The sequence below is a fragment of the Octopus bimaculoides genome, chromosome 10 (assembly GCF_046866305.1).
Source record: "Octopus bimaculoides isolate indiv1 chromosome 10, ASM4686630v1, whole genome shotgun sequence".
Classification (NCBI taxonomy): Eukaryota; Metazoa; Mollusca; class Cephalopoda; order Octopoda; family Octopodidae; genus Octopus; species Octopus bimaculoides.
The window spans coordinates 86,201,983-86,222,761 of record NC_142937.1 but is presented as its reverse complement, the minus strand read 5'-3'; the positions used below and the strand labels follow the sequence as shown (position 1 = coordinate 86,222,761).

At 37.2% G+C, this 20,779-nt stretch overlaps 1 protein-coding gene and 1 long non-coding RNA gene across 3 annotated transcripts in view; one reads left to right on the top strand and one right to left on the bottom strand.

Moving 5' to 3' along the window:
* Positions 1-20,779, top strand: part of LOC106871320 (arylsulfatase B) — a 66,509-nt gene that overhangs the window by 18,600 nt on the left and 27,130 nt on the right. The window lies entirely within an intron of this gene.
* LOC128248861 (uncharacterized) lies at positions 9,313-10,395 on the bottom strand. The gene is made up of 3 exons (XR_016243478.1): positions 10,269-10,395; positions 10,053-10,156; positions 9,313-9,449 (listed from the first exon to the last, which is right to left on the bottom strand). It is a non-coding gene; the product is annotated as an uncharacterized LOC128248861 (long non-coding RNA).

Here is a 20,779-nt window from a genome sequence, read left to right as displayed (position 1 = left end):
CTTCCAACCGTGACCAATTTGTCCTCTTGTTAGTATCTAAGACTGTGTTTATAAGTGCGCACTTGTTCAAGATATTTCAGGTTTGTTTTGGTTGCTATTTCTAGCAAGTCACGCTATTACGTAGACGTCAATGTTGTTGTCGCAGCTAAATTTGCTACTGCTTTTATTGTTTAACCCTAGGTTACTCATCCTCTCCCCTCCCCACCAATCCTCTAGCATCATCAATACAAATGATTTCTGATAGTTGGCATAAGACCACTTATTTTGATAGCAGTATGTATCAACATCAATAATCGATTAAATCGACCTCAGTTTATCGATCACTGAAAGAAGCAAGCATAATGCACCCAGGTCGAATTTGATTTCATAACATGAGGTTGAGATGACATAACTAAATGATGCGAAGTATTTAGTCTGGTTGACAGAATCGTTAAATCATCGCTGAATTTATTTGCGGTTCTTTATGTTCCAGTTTCAAATCCCACCGAGATCGATTTTGCCATTTCTCCTTCCGGCATCAATGAAATAAAATACCAGTCAAGTACATATATATATTACGGATATGTACCTGCATAGCAAGTGACTTGATCTGAGATCGTGTACTGAAACAAAAATAATTGCAGCGTGGAAGGTGTTTATAAGCCATTTGAAAACACAATAGAAAAAAACGTTAGATTCAGTTCTACATTTAAATTTAATTTGTGTCAAAATATTTTCGTCACTTTGAAATCGCGACCTGTTCGCCGACAAAACTTCAAAGCAACGAAAATATTTTGGCTCAAATTGAATTTAAATATTGAAGTGAATCTAACGGGGTTTTTTTTTTGTGTTTTTAAATGGTTTATAAACACCTTCGACGACTGCAATTGTTTGTGTGTGTGTGTATATATATATATATATATATATATATATATATATATATATATGTACAGATAAGAAAATAATTTTATTCTCAAACGCAGGATGATGCTAATAATATAGCATGAACAGGATAAACTATCCCTATTTTGCAGAAAAATCTGTTGGCGGCCATTGAGAATAAAATTATTTCCTTATCTGTGTCTTTCAATACATCTCAACGCTTCCAAAGCAAACTCTGTTTGTTGTCTTCCAACGTAAGTTGAATTTAACGCACGATAGCATATATATATATATATATATATATATATATATATGTAGCATAATTTTCCGGGGTCAATAAAAGAAATACCAGTGGAGCACTGGGGTCGATGTGGTCTATTCATCCTCTTCCCACCATAAATTTTACGCATTGTGCCTATAGTGGAAAGAATTATACGCGTATATGCAGCTTCTAAGTTTCTTTCTTCTCTCTCTCTCTCTTTCGAATACCTCTTTTCTTTCTATCTTTTTTTGTTTCTATTTTCTGTCTCACTTTATCTTACTTTACCTTCCTTTATCTTCCTTCCCCTTCTTTCTCTCTTCAATCATTTTATTATTCCCCTCTCTGCCTTTCTCACTCTCTGTAATAATTCTATTACTCCCCACTCTCCCTCTCATTATCTATCATGGATTCCTCTCTCTTGTCTGTGTATAACCTTACGCTTTTTCTCTTTTACACATCTTCCTTTCTCCGTTTATCTTTCTCGTCTATTATTTGGCATCTCTTGTTCCCATTTCCCTGTCTCGTCTCTCTCTCTCTCTCTTCTCAGTCTCTCTCCACACCTCTCTATATACCTATCATTCCCTTTCCTCTCAAAAATATGTAGGTTCATTGATAGAATATGTGACTAGTGACTTCATTTCATTGCATTTGTGACGACTCCACTTATTCCAACACCATTATATTTGACCTTTCGCAACTTCAATCAGGGCCTATTCTTAACCTGTAACTGTGAGTTAGATGTCTTACACCCAGCTACCAGCACTACTGAACCACTTCTGTAATTACCATTCGCACAAGTATTCACACGTATATATGTGTACATATATGTGTACATATATGTGTACGTGTGCTTATATGGGAATGTATATAGGTATGTATGTATGTATGTGAATGAATATGTTTATGTGTGTGTATGTGGTAAAAATTGAGTGTGTAAAAAGGGATTTTAGCTAATTCTTGGTAATGAGTGTTGAAAATTCGAAACTTTGTGTTGTTGTTTAGTTTCAATGGTAGAATTTTGAAATGCATTACCAACCTTCAAAACCTTGGTAAATGTTTTAGTATTAATCATATTCAAAGTTGTAACACATCTTCCTTGAAAAGAGAGATTTGTATCTCTGTATACATATGCAGCGTGTGTGTGTGTGTGTGTGTGTGTGTGGGGGGGGGTGGGTGCATATTATAATAAGAGCTGGTTTTACTTTGGTTTTGGAATACTAACATGGTTTTTAGAGACTATACCTCTCGAAACATTATACAATTAGGAAATCAGACAGGTCACGGATTTCAACTATTTAAATAATTAAAATCTCTACGAACAAAAAAAGAAACAGGGGGCAATATTAGGAAGTGCAAAGCATATATAATGCATATGAACATATATAGATATACAGACTAAAACATTTTAAAATTTGTCATATTTCCAACAGAAAAAATAGTTCAATAGAAAGAGATGTTTCCATTATTTTGTTCAACTCCTCTGTGTGCAATGTAAAGAATGCAAATTTACATGGAGAGAACGCAATCAGACCAAATAGCTAGGAAGTGTCATCTCTTTTGACGGCTCTCTCTCTCTCTCTCTCTCTCTCTCTCTCTCTCTGTCCCTCCCGCCTTTCAAAACGATAACTATTCGTACCAGAGCAGAGTGTTGACTGGCCGCATCATCCACATATACAGGTCCCTCTTGCCTCGCCAAGTACACAACAACAAAAACCTCGCACATTTGTAATATCCATGATATTTCAATCGAAGGAATTAGAAAATCAGAAATTCTTCGACAACCACATCTGACTCTTTCTAAAGGTATGGCAAGGATCTGAATCCTGCTGCCACACATGGGCTTCCAGCAGTATCCCTCTCCAGCCAGGGTTTGATCCGATCTCCAACTGCTTAAGGCCTTTCTCAGAGATGGGGGAGCAAATTCAAGAAGCGAGTGGGCACAGTCATAACGTCTGTTGTGTCTCTTCCTACTGGCCATGGCTTCGTAGTCTCCGTTGCAGCTGTCCGACTGACGTCTTACAGCCTTTACAGTGTTCAGAGAGCATTGAGCAGCAGTCATGATGTCGGCATTTTGACATCGGGCGCGGATCATGAGGACATAAGTAACACTTATTATTATTATTATTATTATTATTATTATTATTATTGTTCAGTAGTTTTATTTTTATAACGTGCTTTCACTTCACTACCGAGCGCAGCTCTGTGCGCCTTGGGTATGTGCTGTGGTTTGCTGTGATGCTCTTATGATTACTGTATTGAAAGTGTTTTGCGTAGGATGTGTGCAGTGCCCAGTAGTGCAATTTTCTGTATGTTATATATATTTGTAAGTCCTGGTGTTTTTGTTATGTATTTGTCTGAATATTTTTTTATTATACCTAAGGCACCTACTATGATAGGAATTGTTTCTGTTTTTAGATTCCACATTCGAGTTACCTCTATTTCCAGGTCTTTGTATTTTGAAAGCTTTTCCATTTCTTTTTGGGAAACGTTGTCATCTGCTGGTATTGATACATCAATTAGAAAGCATATTTTTTCTTTCCTCTTCTTTTTTTCCTTTTTATTATTATTATTATTATTATTCAGGTCACTGCCTGGAATGGATAATAATAATAATAATAATAATAATAATAATAATAATAATAATGATAACATCGAAAAATAGGTAACTCTTTTCCAGTATTTAGATGAACTCTAATCCTCCATGCCAGCTAATTTTTTCTCAACTACAACTTAAAACTTTATGATCTCCAACGCCGTTGATTTTTCAGTTATACACCAAGCTGTCCCTGAAAACAAAGAAGACACGGAAATTGTGAAATTTAACCCGAACACCCTCTCTCTCTCTCTCTGTCTGTCTGTCTGTCTGTCTGTCTGTCTGTCTGTCTGTCTGTCTGTCTGTCTGTCTGTCTGTCTGTCTGTCTGTCTGTCTGTCTGTCTGTCTGTCTGTCTGTCTGTCTGTCTGTCTGTCTGTCTGTCTGTCTGTCTGTCTGTCTGTCTGTCTGTCTGTCTGTCTGTCTGTCTGTCTGTCTGTCTGTCTGTCTGTCTGTCTGTCTGTCTGTCTGTCTGTCTGTCTGTCTGTCTGTCTGTCTGTCTGTCTGTCTGTCTGTCTGTCTGTCTGTCTGTCTGTGTGTGTGTGTGTGTGTGTGTGTGTGTGTGTGTGATCACGAGTAGTCCAGGCTCCCCCACGCATCTCTTATATACCTCCATTTAATTTTTGATGGGATGCAGTTTCGGAAGATTTTCCCCTTGCAATTCCGAAAACATTTTCAGTTTCTTTAATGATGTACCTTCTAATTATGTTTATAATTTCAGTTGATTAAAAACTATTAAGTATAGTGGCTTACACTTAACGATATACTCTTTATGCAGAAGGCAGCCTCAAGAAGTTTTCCTTACTCATTATTTTAATTTTGCCTAATCACCGAAATTTCTTCAAACAAAAAAATTAATACTATTATCGATAATGAGGTCTTGGTTGCACTTGAGCGGACTATGTTTCCCTACCTCACGTATGATTGTCTACACATACACACACAAACACATGCACTCACAGTTTTATTCATGCATGCATACATTCATACATACAGTGAACGGATAGACAGACAGAAATACACGCACAAGGCGGCGAGCTGGCAGAAACGTTAGCACGCCGGGCGAAATGCTTAGCGGTATTTCATCTGCCGTTACGTTCTGAGTTCAAATTCCGCCGTGGTCGACTTTGCCTTTCATCCTTTCGGGGTCGATAAACTAAGTACCAGTTACGCACTGGGGTCGATGTAATCGACTTAATCCCTTTGTCTGTTCTTGTTTGTCCCCTCTATGCTTAGCCCCTTGTGGGCAATAAAGAAATAAGAAATACACGCGCACACACATACACACGGAAGAGTGTAATAACTTTTGCGAAAGTATGCGAGTAACCGTAAGCAATTTAAACATTCGCATTCTCTACTGTGCATTATTTATCACCCCCACACACCCCGTGAATATGCGTGCGTGTGTGTCAGTATAAACAATGATGTATACATAAATATATATGCATGTGCGCGCGTACTCACACATACACACGCACACACATACATACACACACAACACATGCAATTTGCAAAATTTCACTTATTTTGAAATGAGCGCTATCACAGAAGCAGCACACCCAAATACTAATACACTCGCGGACACATATACAATCAAAAGCATGCAAATCCTTTTATCTGCATCTAGACATGACAGTTTAAAACTTATTCCCAAACCCACCTCTTCCCCCCACCTCCCATCGCGATCCACTTCATACACATTCACAATGACCTAATAGTGTCAATCTCAGTGTTAAAAGATTGATTCTAACCAACAAATAAAATTAATTTCAGGCTTGCAAAGTATTTTTATTTGCCTTTTATTTTTAACTTTTGACAGTAATTCCACCATTCCATTGGGTTCGTTGTTTCTGTTAAATTCCACCATTTTGTCAACCATTTTGTGTGCGTGTGTATGTGAGTACGCACACATACACGTAGATAGATAGATAGATAGATAGATAGATAGATAGATAGATAGGATCCAGTGCGAAAGCCGAAGAATGAATTTAGCACATCATAAGTTGCAATTGTTCCGATACCATTCCGTTCCTACCACCATAGCACTTAAGTTTTTTCATATGAAAAGTTACACAATACTTCTATTGGAGGGGACTTCATCAGCCTGACATCAGGAGGTGCGCTCTTACACGCACGCTCGTGTGCGTGTGTGTGTGTGTGTGTGTGTGTTAGTCAATCAAATTTCAACATAGGCCGATTTTCACATTTTATATGACAATATTACATATTCTTTTCGGATCTTTTTTAAAACGGGGGCCACATTTTTCATTAACGAAACACTTTGAAACTTGGAACACTGGTAGAATGTGTCATATAAAACATCTTTTTCTCTTAGTCTTCTTAAAAAAAAAAAAAGAAATCCATAAGTTATTCCATGTGAAAGTTGTCGTATTTCTGTAATTTCAACCAATCACTGACGTCCATTCAGCCGATATACATTAAGTGCCGACTACATAAACAAACGATTCTGAAACAATTAACCCTAACCCTAGGGTTAGGGTTAAAGCAAATTTAAAATGAAAAAAGCAAATAAAACGAAGGCATGGAGATTAAATACGCTTTACATCGCTTAATCAGCCAAAGGAGTAAATATAAACAACTGAATACTTGTCAGTGTTTGGTTGACATTATCGAAATAAGACAATTTTTTACATGAAATAAATTCGAATACAAAAATATTTTTCTGTTCTATAACACAAAATAGATAAGTATACGAAGTTTGAAAGTCTTTCCGTACCAAAAACACTACGTAAAACATTAATGAAAACTGTGGCCCCCGTTTTAAAATAGATCCTTCTTTTCTACTCTAGGCACAAGGCCCGAAATTTTGGGGGAGGGGGCCAGACGATTAGATCGACGCCAGTACGCAACTGGTACTTAATTTATCGACCCCGAAAGGATGAAAAACAAAGTCGACCTCGGCGGAATTTGAACTCAGAACATAAAGACAGACGAAATACCGCTAAGCATTTCGCCCCGCGTGCTAACGTTTCTGCCAGCTCGCCGCCTTTGGCAACATTATATATTACAGTATTACAAGTACTTTCCAATTTTATCTATACTCTTCGGGTGAATGTTTATGTAATAGCAACACTGAAACGCAGCTAATGTGCTTCGCATTTGACAACTAGGGAAATGGCTGTATTTTTCTTATATTTACCATCCGATAAGCTCCAGCAGACTAAAGCTTACGAACACTATTTTAACCAATCAGTGTGCAGCTTAGACGCCATGGTTTGATGAACGCGAAAATACAGTTGACATTGATAGCGCTTATTCAAAGAAATATTTAAACCAATCAGAAATATGTAGAGAGGATTCAGCTACAATCAGATGTTGAGAAACATTTATTACTACAAACCGTAGTCGTTCATTAAATATTTTAAAATGAAATAGAGTGGAAATTTGGATTAATAACACTGTCTGTATTATTAGTTTTTTATATATTAAAATTGAATTTAAATCAATATAGATATTATTCTACGGCTTCTTGATATTACTGCCCATTCAGCACGGGTTCTCAGTAAAATTCTTTTCTCTTCTAACTTTACTTGAATCGTAAAGTGGGAATATTAAAAACATGGTCTTGCCGTATGTTTCTAAATGATTGCTTAATGGGATCTGATGGACATTAGGATCTCAGATAAATTGCTGGTGTACTCGCGTGCGTTCTGACAATCAGTTTTCCTCTCTGGCTAATATATATTGCTTCATAGTTCAGTTATTCGATGTAGTAGATTATATTTCTGCTTTTACAATCAATATTTGCATTTGTAAATATTCTTTTGTATTGATATACTGACCGGTATGTATGATATACTGACATATACCACACTGATTGTCATTGGATTTGGATACCATGTATATACAACATGTGTATATACACAAACACACATGTGATATATACACTCACACCTATACACACGCAATCATATAGCAATGTACATCTTATGCACCAACATCTACATACACACAACGCACATACACAGAATCACTCGCACATACGCAGACTCCTTTATTATCTTCGTGTGTGTGCGGATCGGTGATTGTTTGTATTTACAAGCAATAAAAGATTCAATATATACAGTAGAGCTTATTAGGAAAGCTCTTTGAATCGCTAATCTAGGTTTCACGTTGCCGTTTATTTAAGCAAATTGCTTGATTACTTGGTAATGTGAAGTTTAGGGCAATGATTAAAAAGGCTTGAGTTTTTAAGAATAATAGTAATGCAAATAGTATTCAAATACGTATACACATGCATGTATGTACGTGTGTATGTGTGTGTTTGTGCATGTGTATGTTTGTATGTATATATGTATGTATGTGTGTGTCTGCGCGCGCACGTCATTATATACATGCATATATATATATGTGTGTTCATTATGAATGTTTATATATATATATATATATATATATATATATATATATATATATATATATATATATGTGCAGCTATCTAAATGTAATCTTCACATTAACATTAATCAGAAAATGATAATTGCGAATTAACATATCCAATTACAATCAAGATTCAAAGTTAACCCTTTGATAAGCTTTTGATACCAGCCCGCCTGAGACCGCCTCTTTTTTTTTTTCATACATAGTCTCACATTTTAAAGAATTCATATTTTAATTGAAATACTTCCATCGTAGGGTTATGTTAGAAGTATTATGTTAAGTCATGTCACGAACACCGATTAATAATGAAAGAATTATTTTAATAATTTCCTCTGATTATATTTGAAAGTTAAATGAAGCACATAGGCACGGCAGTTTTTATAAGATATCGTTATGAAAGGGTTTATAAAAGAACTATTGAGAGACACAGAGAAAACATTTGTGTGTGCGTGTGTGTGTGTGTGTGTGTGTGTGTGTGTGTGTGTGTGTGCGCGCGCCTGCGCGGAATAAAACAGCATATAACAGAGGCAAAGAATTGTTTACGATGATTAAACAAAAAAAGACAATTTTTTTTAACCCTTTCATCAGAAACTGGTGGAAAAGAGGGGAGAAATGTATCATCAACCTAGAAACCTGGCTTGAATGTGGTTCCGGGTTCAGTCCCACTGCGTGGCACCTTGGGCAAGTGTCTTCTACTATAGCATAGGGCCGACTAGAGCCTTGTGAGTGGATTTGGTAGATGGGAACTGAAAGAAACCCGTCGTATATATATATATATATATATATATATATATATCGGCAAAAGAGACTAAGTGAATAAGTACCAGACTTTGAAAAAATGCAAATACTGATATCGATTTGTTCAACTGAATCCTTAAGGGCAGTGCCTCAGCATGGCCGCAGTCCAATGTCTGAAGCAAGTAAAATATAAACGAAGAGAATTCAATGAAATCTTCAAAGATGAAAAATCTAAGGAAACGTTCTGAAATGAAAGAAAGCAAATCAACAATGAGATTGTGTGATGTACGGCAACATTTTTCGCTGGAGGTCAAAATTCTCATATCTGCGCCATCACATAAATTCGCGGCGCCGTACATTTACTTGTTTAAGGTAACAAGTGCTTCCCACTTGTTTCATGTTGGTCCCATTTTCCGAGTTCACAGACTCTAGCCGCTCCTCGTGGTCTGCATTGGTTTATTTTCTATGAGAACTTTGATTACCGCGAAACACACGGCAATTGTGATTTCCGGTATGTCCATAATGGAGGCCTCTTATTTTTTTTAAATTACCTAAAATTTCGGTCTTCAAAGATCCATAGCAAATTTTCTTATTAATGTCTATAAAAAAAAAATAATGTGATTTTCGTAATTAACATGCAATTTGCATTTGCGTAGAAAATAAAAAATTAAAAAATCGGGCTCTGTAATTCAAGCGAAAAGGGTCCGAATATTGTTATATTCACTTTTGTTTTCGAGAGATAGTGGGTGGTTCAAGAATAACACACTGTAAAGTGTCGAAGTATTTCGCCGTACACGTCCGACCTCGTCACTAATGCTCTGTTCTATTATACAACATCCGTTTAATCATTTTACTGTTTTATTGTTTCTTAATAATGTTTAGTCAGCTGAGGAACACCAGCGCCTATGACTTTGTTCAGGGGCTTCTAGACATGTGACAGTAAAGGAGAAAATTACATTCAAAATGGAAACTTAGTTTAAATATTTGCAACAAAATCAAGTCTGGCGGCTCAGTTGCGAGATTAAACAGGGCGACAGATTAAGTTTACCACCACGGTACGGTGCACGTGTGTGCATGCGCGCGTAAAGAATTTAAGCCTCGAGACCAAAACAGTACTTTAATAGAAACTGCATATCAAGGAATTTCTAGAATTAAAACTATTTTTCTCTCAGATACGCCCCAACAACTTCTTATATACTTACCATTCACTCCATAGTACTAAAAACATTCTCTCACGTCTGCTGGCATTTGGAGGCTCCTTTGTTAGTTCGTTGTTATCAAATTTTCAAGTTAGCGTAATCTACGACTGAAGTAATCAAAAATGGAATTCATCCTGAATTAACGTCAACGATATATACACATAATCTCAATAAACCACATGAAGATGTCAGATTAAGACGAAAACACTAATTTCCTACCTGATATGAGATGGAATAGTCTGTTTTTCTCTCCTTATCTACTTGTTTTCTCTTTCTTTTTTTTCTTTTAGTCACTGGTAATTCTCTACTTCCTTCTCTTCTCCTATGTTTTTTTTTAATCGTCTACATCCTGTTTCTCCACGCATACACACAACCATTTCTCTATCACTCTAAACACACACCACCACCACTACCACACACTCACCACCGCTTTCACATTCAGCACCTCCTCCTCCTCCTCCACCTCCTACGCCAGAAGTAGTCCTATTTTATGACCTCTTACAGATGTTGCCTTCGTTGAACCGACCGACCGACTCGAAATATGAGACATGTATGTGCTTAGCAATATAAATGAATATTTCAGTGAAATTAAAAATGTCGTCAGCAAGCATTAAAGTAGGCAGAATTTCGCTTGTAATAGAATTGATAATGGTGTCTTACATTGGCACAAGGTCACATATTTTGGAGAGAACCGCAACAGATTTAATCATTACCACAGCTTTTTATTTATTTATTTTTTTCTATTACATTTTCACGAACAATGAATTGTAGTGTTGGTTATAATTTTTTCCAATGGACCAAATCACTGATTCGTCGTTCTCTCCACATCTTGGACAGGTCTGATTGACAGCTCTGGTCGTAACTGTAGAGGTTGTCTCAAACACTTAGCACTGCCAGGTCAAAGACATTTTTTTTTTTTTGCAATAGCATAGCTATAGGTGTGACCTACCCGGGGCAGTTCTTGAGTTCGTTCTTTCCACAAAGTTCCCGAAACTATACAGGCTTATAAAGCAGACCCAAAAGTGCCATCCCCACAAAAACGTAAATTATTTATTTATTTATAGAGATAGATATGTACACACACTCAATACAAAACCCACACCCTCGCATACATATTAGACAAGCACACGTATACATGCACACACACACACACACACACACACACATATATGTATATATATATATATATATATATATATATATATATATGCATGCATACACATATAGCCACGAGACTGGGATAGCAAATAAATTATGCTATAAATTCTGTCTGGAGATAAAATAGAGCAGAACAGTGGCTGCTGCACTTGAGATATATAAAAAAAATGAAAAACCAAAGTAAGCAAAAAAAAAAAAAAAAACACAAAACCGCACAAAAAAACCCAACTAAAAAGAGAAGAAAAATAGTCGTTGAATTTACGAGAACATGACATATGTTTCAGTTAAATCTTGACTGATTCCATCCACTTAGTTATACAACCGCACTCTAATTAACTGACATGCATTCGCCGTACAAACATCAGTAGCGGCCCACATGTAGATATACAGAATGCACAAGCATACATTGTACACGTATAGACGCAAAAATAAGTTTACTCTCTTTGGAAATATATCATTCTATATATTATTTTATATATATATATATATCAGGACCGTCGTCATACATAGAAAACATAAAAGGGCAGTAGAGTAGCTAGAGGGGTTAACGAGAGGGGCGGTCCGCCCTGGGCGACTTTATAGAGGCGGCACTTCTTGGTCTGTTGTATAAGCCTCCACGGAGTGTATTGTCCCGTGGAGAGGGAGCCTGTGGAGCTGCCCTGGGTGGTACTCGCTCTAACTACGCAAGTAAAAACAAATTCCCTTTTATACTTTAAACAAACAACACCTATACACGCGCGCACACTTGGTCATGCCTGCTTCCGTAAGGTCATGCATAAGCAAACATTTACACACGTATACATAAACCATTTATTATAAACATTTACACGTCTATATACAGATATAAACCTTAAATGTCACACGCATGTTGGCATGACTTGATAACATGTTCCATGCTTTCACTAGTTGGTTTAACTACTTTTGTGTAGTCGCAAGTAGACGTCGACACTCTCTCCAACCTTCGACCGTTAACCCAGCGGAACATTAAGGATGTAACGGCTGAAAGGAGAAAGATCTTCACCAGCTGTCGATTAGGTATTCATTTACAGCAGAATAGACTTGAATAATGAGAAAAATAAAGCGCCTTGTTCAAGGAAGTAACGCACAGAACAGTCCAGCAATCGAATTCACGATCTTATGATCGTGAATCGAACACCCCAAGTTAACTGCAACACACATGGCGGTCTTCTCCACTTACCTAGTTCCCACAACACTCCTCTGTACACTAATCAGTTATCTTTATAAAACACTCACACATCTTCCATAAATAAAGTAAAAACATTATTGTACTATAGACGTAGTAATGGCTGTATATATGTACTCTTATATGTGCAGGCGCGGTCCCAAGAATTTTTCGTATGGAGGGCACAAGGTCAGAAGGGAATACAAATCCAGGAGAAAAGGGCGTAATTACATTATTTAGAAGGGTACACTTCTTTTCTTGAGGGGTTCACGTGCCCCCCAGCCCCCACCTCTTTGGGTTCATCCGAAAATAACGTTAAGAGTACACATCACAGTGAAATGCTCAGCCGCATAGGTGTTAATTCAATGAGCAGATAATTCAGTTAACTCAACAACTGAATCCTCATCGTCGAAGCCGACGGAAAATCCTCCATGTGTGTGTGTATAAATAATCCTTTCTACTAAAGGCACAAGGCCTGAAATTTGGGGGTTGGGGACTAGTCGATTTCATACTTAATGTATCGACCCCGAAAGGATGAAAGGCAAAGTCGACCTCGGCGGAATTTGAACTAAGAAAGGTAACGGCAGACGAAATACCAATTTCTTTATTGCCCACTGGGGGCTAAACATAGAACGGTACAAAACAACTGATTGAGATCAGTAATGCGAATGGTTTACATAAAATATGACTTTAAAAATTATATAAAATATAACAAATCGAATGATATTAACAGTACGTTAGACAACACAAATGAAGCGATGATCAGGCCACGCTCCGACCCCACAAGCCCCAATCTATCGCTGGCACTTTTTTTTTTTTTTCCTTTTTTTTTCTGACTATTCACACGGTTCCTTGCACGCACAACACTCGTGCAACATGCTTCCATCTCTTTTGGAACGTACACTCCGACAGACATCTCTTCTCCAGCCACACTTTCCTTTTCAAATGAAAAGTAAAAAAATGAACGTAAATTGTGGCCAGAGATAAAGTTGCCTGTCTTAATTCCTTTTATCCTCGTCTTCCATACTGCCTCTTTCGCTATTGCCACAACCGTGATTGATTCTTCGATGTTTACTGGTTACTCCGACGCGAGAAGATAGGCAGTAAACAAAAATGAAATAGAACACAGTGGTGACATTTAGTAGAGATGATCCGGAAATTGTTCCTCTTCGATTACTATCGCAAACAGCAGTAGCTTTCTTCAACTGAACACACGTCGTTGATTGGTTAAAATTACCCAAATACGACAATCTTAACACGAAATAACTTCTAAAATACGAAATTTTGTCAAAAATATTGAAAGTAAACCGTGTTCAACGTGAGAAATTACACTAATATACGAAGTTTTAAACTGCTTAGTTAAAAAAAAAAGTAATAATTAAAAAGTCTGTGAGCAAAACTGAACAGATCCGAGCTGATGAGAAGTTGGGGGAACCGGTGAGTTGGCTGAAATTGAGTGGAGGAGCGATGAAGTTTTCTAGTTCCGTGAATCTGTTATAATACAAGTAGATGAGACACTGAAGAGGGAACAGCATGTTGGTGAACCTAAGTCTGTTGAAGCATTGATGCACTTGAAGAAATTTCGTTCATTAGTTCAATGGGCTTTTGGGGTTGTGATCCAAAAGACAGATTTGTTTGTAGAACTTGTTCTTTCAACGAGTATGTTGAGAATAAGTTACTGAACAACTACAGTTTGTCTTCAGAGCATATAAGGGAACCTCTACGAGGTCGATCGACCTGCTAACAATAACAGCCATAATCCCTACAATTTACACTTTTACTCGACAATCTAGGTTACACAATACTCGGGAGAAAAAGACTGATAGTAATGGTTGGAGCTTCTTTAATCAGAAGCTTGATCGACTAGGGCTGACCTGGGGTTGAAGAAGAAAGAAGAGCAGGAAGACGAGGTGGTGTGATGGCGGGGGCGGGGTGATCCGGTTTGTTTTGCTTTGCTTTCTATTTCTGTTGGATCGATAAAATAAATATAAGGTAAGTAATAGAATTCCGATTCGTATGGCAACGCGGGAATTCATGAAATCAATATTTCTGTTGCTATCTTCCAGTCTCTGATAAAAACCTACTTCTTCAATACAGAGTGAGGTCACTGCGAAGTTGACAAAGTGTTTCCTCAGCTGACACAGGGGCGATTTCAAAAACTCGCTTTAGTTCGGCCTGAGATAAACTGATGTGAACCCACTTGCCCTAGATAACAGCATGAACACTTCAAGTGTCTAAGAATGTTCCTTCAACGACTGGGTGGTTTGTTAGTCTCATTAGTTTAGGAATTTGCTCGCTTAATTATCTGTGTCTACGCCGGTGAGCGTATGTTTGTGTGAAAGTACGAGCGCCACTTAGCGTTCGTTCTGCTTCCTTTATGATATTTTTCTTTTCGTTATATTTATTTGTTGCCAATACGTCTGTTACTATAAACAACGGTGACCTGTTAGAAAGACTGTAAAGAACCATGCTATGTGTATACGTTACTGTATTCATTTTTATCACTTTGCGAGCATGCACAAACAGAGAGAGAGACAGACACACAGACACACAAACAGACAGAGCGTAGATATTGCGATTCACATACAAAATTTCAAACTAGTTGCGATATCTGTATATCAATTGAAGTAAAAAAAAAATAGTGACCGCACACACGCACAAACTCTCAAATACACACACACACACACACACACACACCATCACTTGACAACCGGTGTTGGTATGTTTAATTCCTGTTACACCCAGGCCATAGCCCCATCAATTTTGTTGTGTCTTGGTTGCTTTCTATATTTTTCCTTCTTTTAAGTTTAAGACCAGCAATTTTGTGGGAGGATGGAAGTCGATTACATCGACCCAAGAGCTTAACTGATACTTATTTCATCGACTCGAAGGAATTTAAGGAATAGTCCACTCTGGCGGTATTTGAACTCGGAGCATAAAGTTGGAAGAAATCCTACTGAGCAATTTTTGTTGCCCGTGACGGTAACCATTCTGCAAGTTCGCTGCCCTGTTTTACTGTGATAAAAAAAAAATTGTGCATATTTTCACAAAGAGAGTTTCACAACAACAACGAAAATCAAAAGAAATAAAATAACATTTTACTGGAAATATTTCATATAAAAAATGATTTACTGAATAAATTTTTGTGCATAAGTCCATCATACTAGCTAATACTAGTAAATAGTAGCTCATATCTAAACCAATTTTTCTGATAGCACTAATTTTTTGATGTACTGTTGCTAATAACCAAACAAAAAAATTCCTTCTAGATCTAATTAAATTTTCGACCGTAAAATGCTTTAATACAAGATGGCGGCATTGAGTTACATCTTTAAGCATCCTAAGTTCAAATATCACCAATGGCATCCACTCGAAGCTTTAATCTCTCCGACGTTAATAATCTAAAAAACATTAACTTAATACGCTGATTTTAATTTAAATGACTACACATTTGCATCTAGTCCTTTATGAAAATATGTTGATGTTGATGGTGGTATATATGGCGGTAAGAAGGAAGAAACCTTTAAATGCCAAACTACATGCCGAGCAACAGATGTTTCTCTGCAATTCTGAGTTTGTCCTTTTGGATCATATTTACTTTTCATCCAACCATCTCAAGATCTATACAATCATCGTTGGCACTCCGTCGCTTACGACGTCGAGGGTTCCAGTTGATCCGATCAACGGAACAGCCTGCTCGTGAAATTAACGTGCAAGTGGCTGAGCACTCCACAGACACGTGTACTCTTAACGTAGTTCTCGGAGATATTCAGCATGACACAGTGTGACAAGGCTGACCCTTTGAATTACAGGCACAACAGAAACAGGAAGTAAGAGTGAGAGAAAGTTGTGGTGGAAGAGTACAGCAGGGTTCGCCACCATACCCTGCCGGAACCTCGTGGAGCTTTAGGTGTTTTCGCTCAATAAACACTCACAACGCCCGGTCTGGGAATCGAAACCGCGATCCTATGACCGCGAGTCCGCTTCCCTAACCACTGGGCCATTGCGCCTCAACATACAATCATCAATGCAGGGAATATAGACGGGACTCATAAAACTCGGAGGTCGTTTCAGTCACTAAGATCACTCACCTTCAATATGTTTTGTTGTTGTTTAACTCTTATTCAGCCTTCCTGAAGCAGACCTGTGTCACAATGTTTTAGAGTGTGCCAGCCATTTTTATAGATATAACATACCAGTCAAAAACTGAGGTCGATTAAATCGACTAATTTCCTCCAGTACCCAAACTTCTGGCCGTAGGTCTGATGCTCAGCACCAAATTGGCCCTAATTAAGCAAATCTTTAATCAAAGACATTCCGGTTGTGACTATCCCGTCTTATTTACATAGGTAGGTATAATACAACGCACCCTTTGCTAAGAGAGCAGGGTGTAGTTGAGTTCGATCTGACTGTTATTTCTAATAGATCCAGCGACCTCGTAAAGTTACTTTTATTGGCTTGTACATATGGTATTATAATGGTGTCGTGTAGTGTTTATAGACTTGTCTACGTGCTTGAGACGATTATGGTTGTACATGTATAGACAGGGACTGTAGGGGTTAAAGGTTACTGGAGCAACAAACTGTGCCTCTTCACATGACATATGCTGAATATGTATATATATCTTATCTTTCTGTCTTTTTATCCAGACCATTTATCTGTTTTAAATTGCCCTTGTTGGTAACAAGCTATAAATAAATACAAACCAAGCAACCCAATATTCTCGTTGACAATAATGTCATTCAGATTTAAAAGTTTATATACACTCACTTGTCTGTTAGTAACGGATGCGATGAATATGTAACGAAAGTTCCTTTTGTGAATTTCTTAAAAGTATGAGCTCACATTATGCTAAGATAATGTCGGGAAACAGCAGTGAATTAATGAGGTGACAGCAGAGATTCGATTCTCAGGAGTAAAAACTTTGGGAGTAGAGTTATTTCAAATGCATTGACAACTATATTGTATATCTTCAAAATACACAAAGCATAGCAAGGAGAGTTAATTATACAGTATGTCAAGAATTTTCAGCAGTTATTCATTTAAGGACTTTTCTAAAGTTTTGGGTATACAAAGCACTTTGCTTTAAACAGAGAATGTTTTGTAAAGGTGAGTAAAAAATGTTATTAATGGACACAACCTGTTTACACTGCGACAACAAAATCACAGGATTTAGTTTCTTTCTTTTTTTAATGACTTAGAGGGGAAGAGCAGTCCCCATGACATTTCTCAGGGCCTCTAAGATTGCTGGGAAAGTGTTATGCTTACAACCGGAAATTTGACCCAAAAGCTTGTAATTGAGTAGACTCCACTCACCCAAGGGCCACGATTAAGTCTAATATCCAACAAAGGAACCGCCTTTTTCAATCGCCTGTCGCACAGTTTCCTTTCATCACATTTCACTAACAAGGTTTTTGTTGGCCAGAGGTGCCGTGCTTTGGGATCGAATCCAAAACCACGAAGTTCAGAAGCGAACCATTAACCACACAACCATATCTACGCAAAGAGACTAATAATATGCGACACGCAAAACAGTTAGACTTGGTCCGAAACGGTAGAATGCCTGATTTAAATTTCTTAGATCTTTCCCTTTTCGTTCTAAGTTCAAATCCCATCGATTAGTGAGGGGATAGAGAGAGGGGGGCGGAGGAGAGGGATTCTATATTGCAGAGACGCTTCCAAAAAAAAAAAAAACCTTGGAAAGCCGATCAATTCCTAAGGATATCTGGAGAAAGAATTTTTGTATCTCTTCTTTGTCTCTTCTTTTTAATCATTAAACTAATTCAACGTTTATAAAAATTTAACCCTCCTGTGCAATAATGTTATTTCATTCTTCTCTTAGCTTCCGCTTAACTGTTGTTTAAGCCTTATATGATCATTTGAGAAAGAAAAAAAAAACATTTTTGCTGAAAAATGATGACGTTAGTGCAAGTGACGTCAATCAATCCACCATTAGACATTAAATAAAATTAGCAGATTACTACAACTACTACTGCTACTACTACTACTACTACTACTACTAAGGCAGCGAGCTAAAAGTGCTAAGCGGCATTTCGTCTGCCTTTGAGTTCAAATTCCGCCGAGGTCGACTTTACCTTTCATCCTTTCGGTGTCGATAAAATAAGTAATCGATTAACCCCCCCCCCCCACCTCCTGAACTTGCTGGCCTCGTGTCAAAATATAAAATCATCATCACCATTATTATTATTATTATTATTATTATTATTATTATTATTGACTAGACCCCCCCTCCCCCAAGAATTTCAGGCTTTGTGCCTATAGTAGAAAGGATTATTATAAGAGTAGATGCAGACATCATGCTGAGAAAGACGGGGGGGGGAGTAAAGAAAATTAAGAAATAATAGCAATGATTAAGATTTGTCTCTTTGGTAAATCCCCGTTAAAAGAAATAAAAGAAATAATCGCTGTTCTATTGACAATAACAGAAATGTTGTTGTTGTAGTTGTAGTTCTTGGTATTGTTATTTTGTTTTTACGGTTAATTTATAGTTACCGTTGTTATTGTTGTTGTTGTTGTTGTCGTTGCCGTTGTCGTGGTCGTGATTATCACCAATTCCATTAATTCCTGCAGGAATTCTATAATGTTATTTGCGAGTGTTTGTCTGCAAAGCCAGACTGATGCACGTATAAATAGTAAACAGGAAATTAAAGACTGAAGAAGAAGAAGAAGAGATGTGTGAATGCCTGTCTTTCTGTGTTGAGAAAGACAGGCATACATAGCATATTGCTAACAACAACTACAACAACAACAAAATTTTCTTCTTGTGATACAAAGAAAGCAGCCAAAAGAAGTTTCGACTTTTATAATCAATTTTCTCGAAATACCTCAGACGAATAGCGAGAATGTAAATGTTACAGTATTGTATTCTGACCTTTTGAAGAATTTTTTTCATTCGTTACCTTTCTTTGATTTTTGATTTTTTCATTTTTAAAAAATATTTTTTTTTTAGGATTTCATACTAGTTTGATTTCGATCAGAAAAACGTTCTTAATGCAAAAGAAAAAAATGTATAGTCGTCTTTTTATCGTGTTTCTTTTTTTTGTTTTATGTCTACCATACAAGGTAAACGAAGTCGCAAACAGTTATTTCAGCATACAGGAGAAACGTGAAAAGTTGCAGCGACCCAACGAAGGGACTTCTATGTGGCTGCTCAACCTTCTAGAAATAGCAATCAAATCTCCTTCAAATTACATCCTACTGTCTTTAAAATGGATAATTTATTCTACAAAAAAAAAAGAACAGGATGATCTTAGCTAGAAAACTTTATATCAAGGTTTGTTCGTTCAGCGACCACCTGCGAACAAACATAAAAAATGACTGAAGAGTTGCAGCTTAGTTGAGATGAAACCGAACTGGCAGTTCGACGGTTCGTATCGAAACTCTGGCATTTAGACGTGATTATAGCAAAGTCCTTTCTTAAGATACAGACTTAATATCTCATCTGCATTAATAGTACCACCTGGTCCGCGAGTGACTTTAACTGGGCTAATTTATTGTAAGCATTTAAGCAAGGTCTTCGGTCTGAAGATTGCTTCTTCACTTATAGCTAACCGCCTCGAAGGTCTAGAAAAGGCCCATGAGTGCTGCCCTTCCTTAGGGACCCTAATGAAATAAAAGACGAGGTAACACTACCAGTAAGACGTCAATACCTTTCCCAGTTGTGGAGCAACATAAATAACTCCAAATGGTTTAAACCAACCATTAAGAAGGAAATCGTGTCTCACTTAAGTCATTGAGGAAACTGTTTATGTTATTCGACTTGTTTGAAATAGGTACCCAATTCGCCCTCAAGCATGCCCCACCATCTTAAACAACACACCTTCGACACGTTTGTATAAAGTAGTCCAAGATCCATCATATCAATATAAAAAGACGAGATGTACATGACTAAAATATCCTTCATCGTAAATGTAACCTAGAGTTAAGCAACAACAATAACAACAATGAGTAATTTATTACAAAATTATGTTAACTTTTGCGAAAAAGTGTACGCTGTGCAAAATGTGTAAAATTCCGTCGAAGAATCGATACGAAATATAAAGTTAAATTTAACTTCATTTGAAAATCAGTTTAGGATTCAACGGAGAATTTATTTTAAGAATTGAAGTCCAAATGCAGATATTGATCGATTATATGAAAGAGAATTTCAGTAAACAGTTTCTTTGTCATTGGTTTCGACCGGACTTTTGAAATTCTCTTTCATATAACCATTCAATTAAACTTCTCTTTTTTAAATAACCAGTGTGTGTGTGTGTGTGTGTGTGTGTGTGTGTGTGTGTCATAGAAGCTAGCTTTGCAACCACGTTGTTTTGGGTTCAGTTCCACTGCGCTGTACTTTGAGCGTCTTCAACTTTTGGTAGACGGAAAC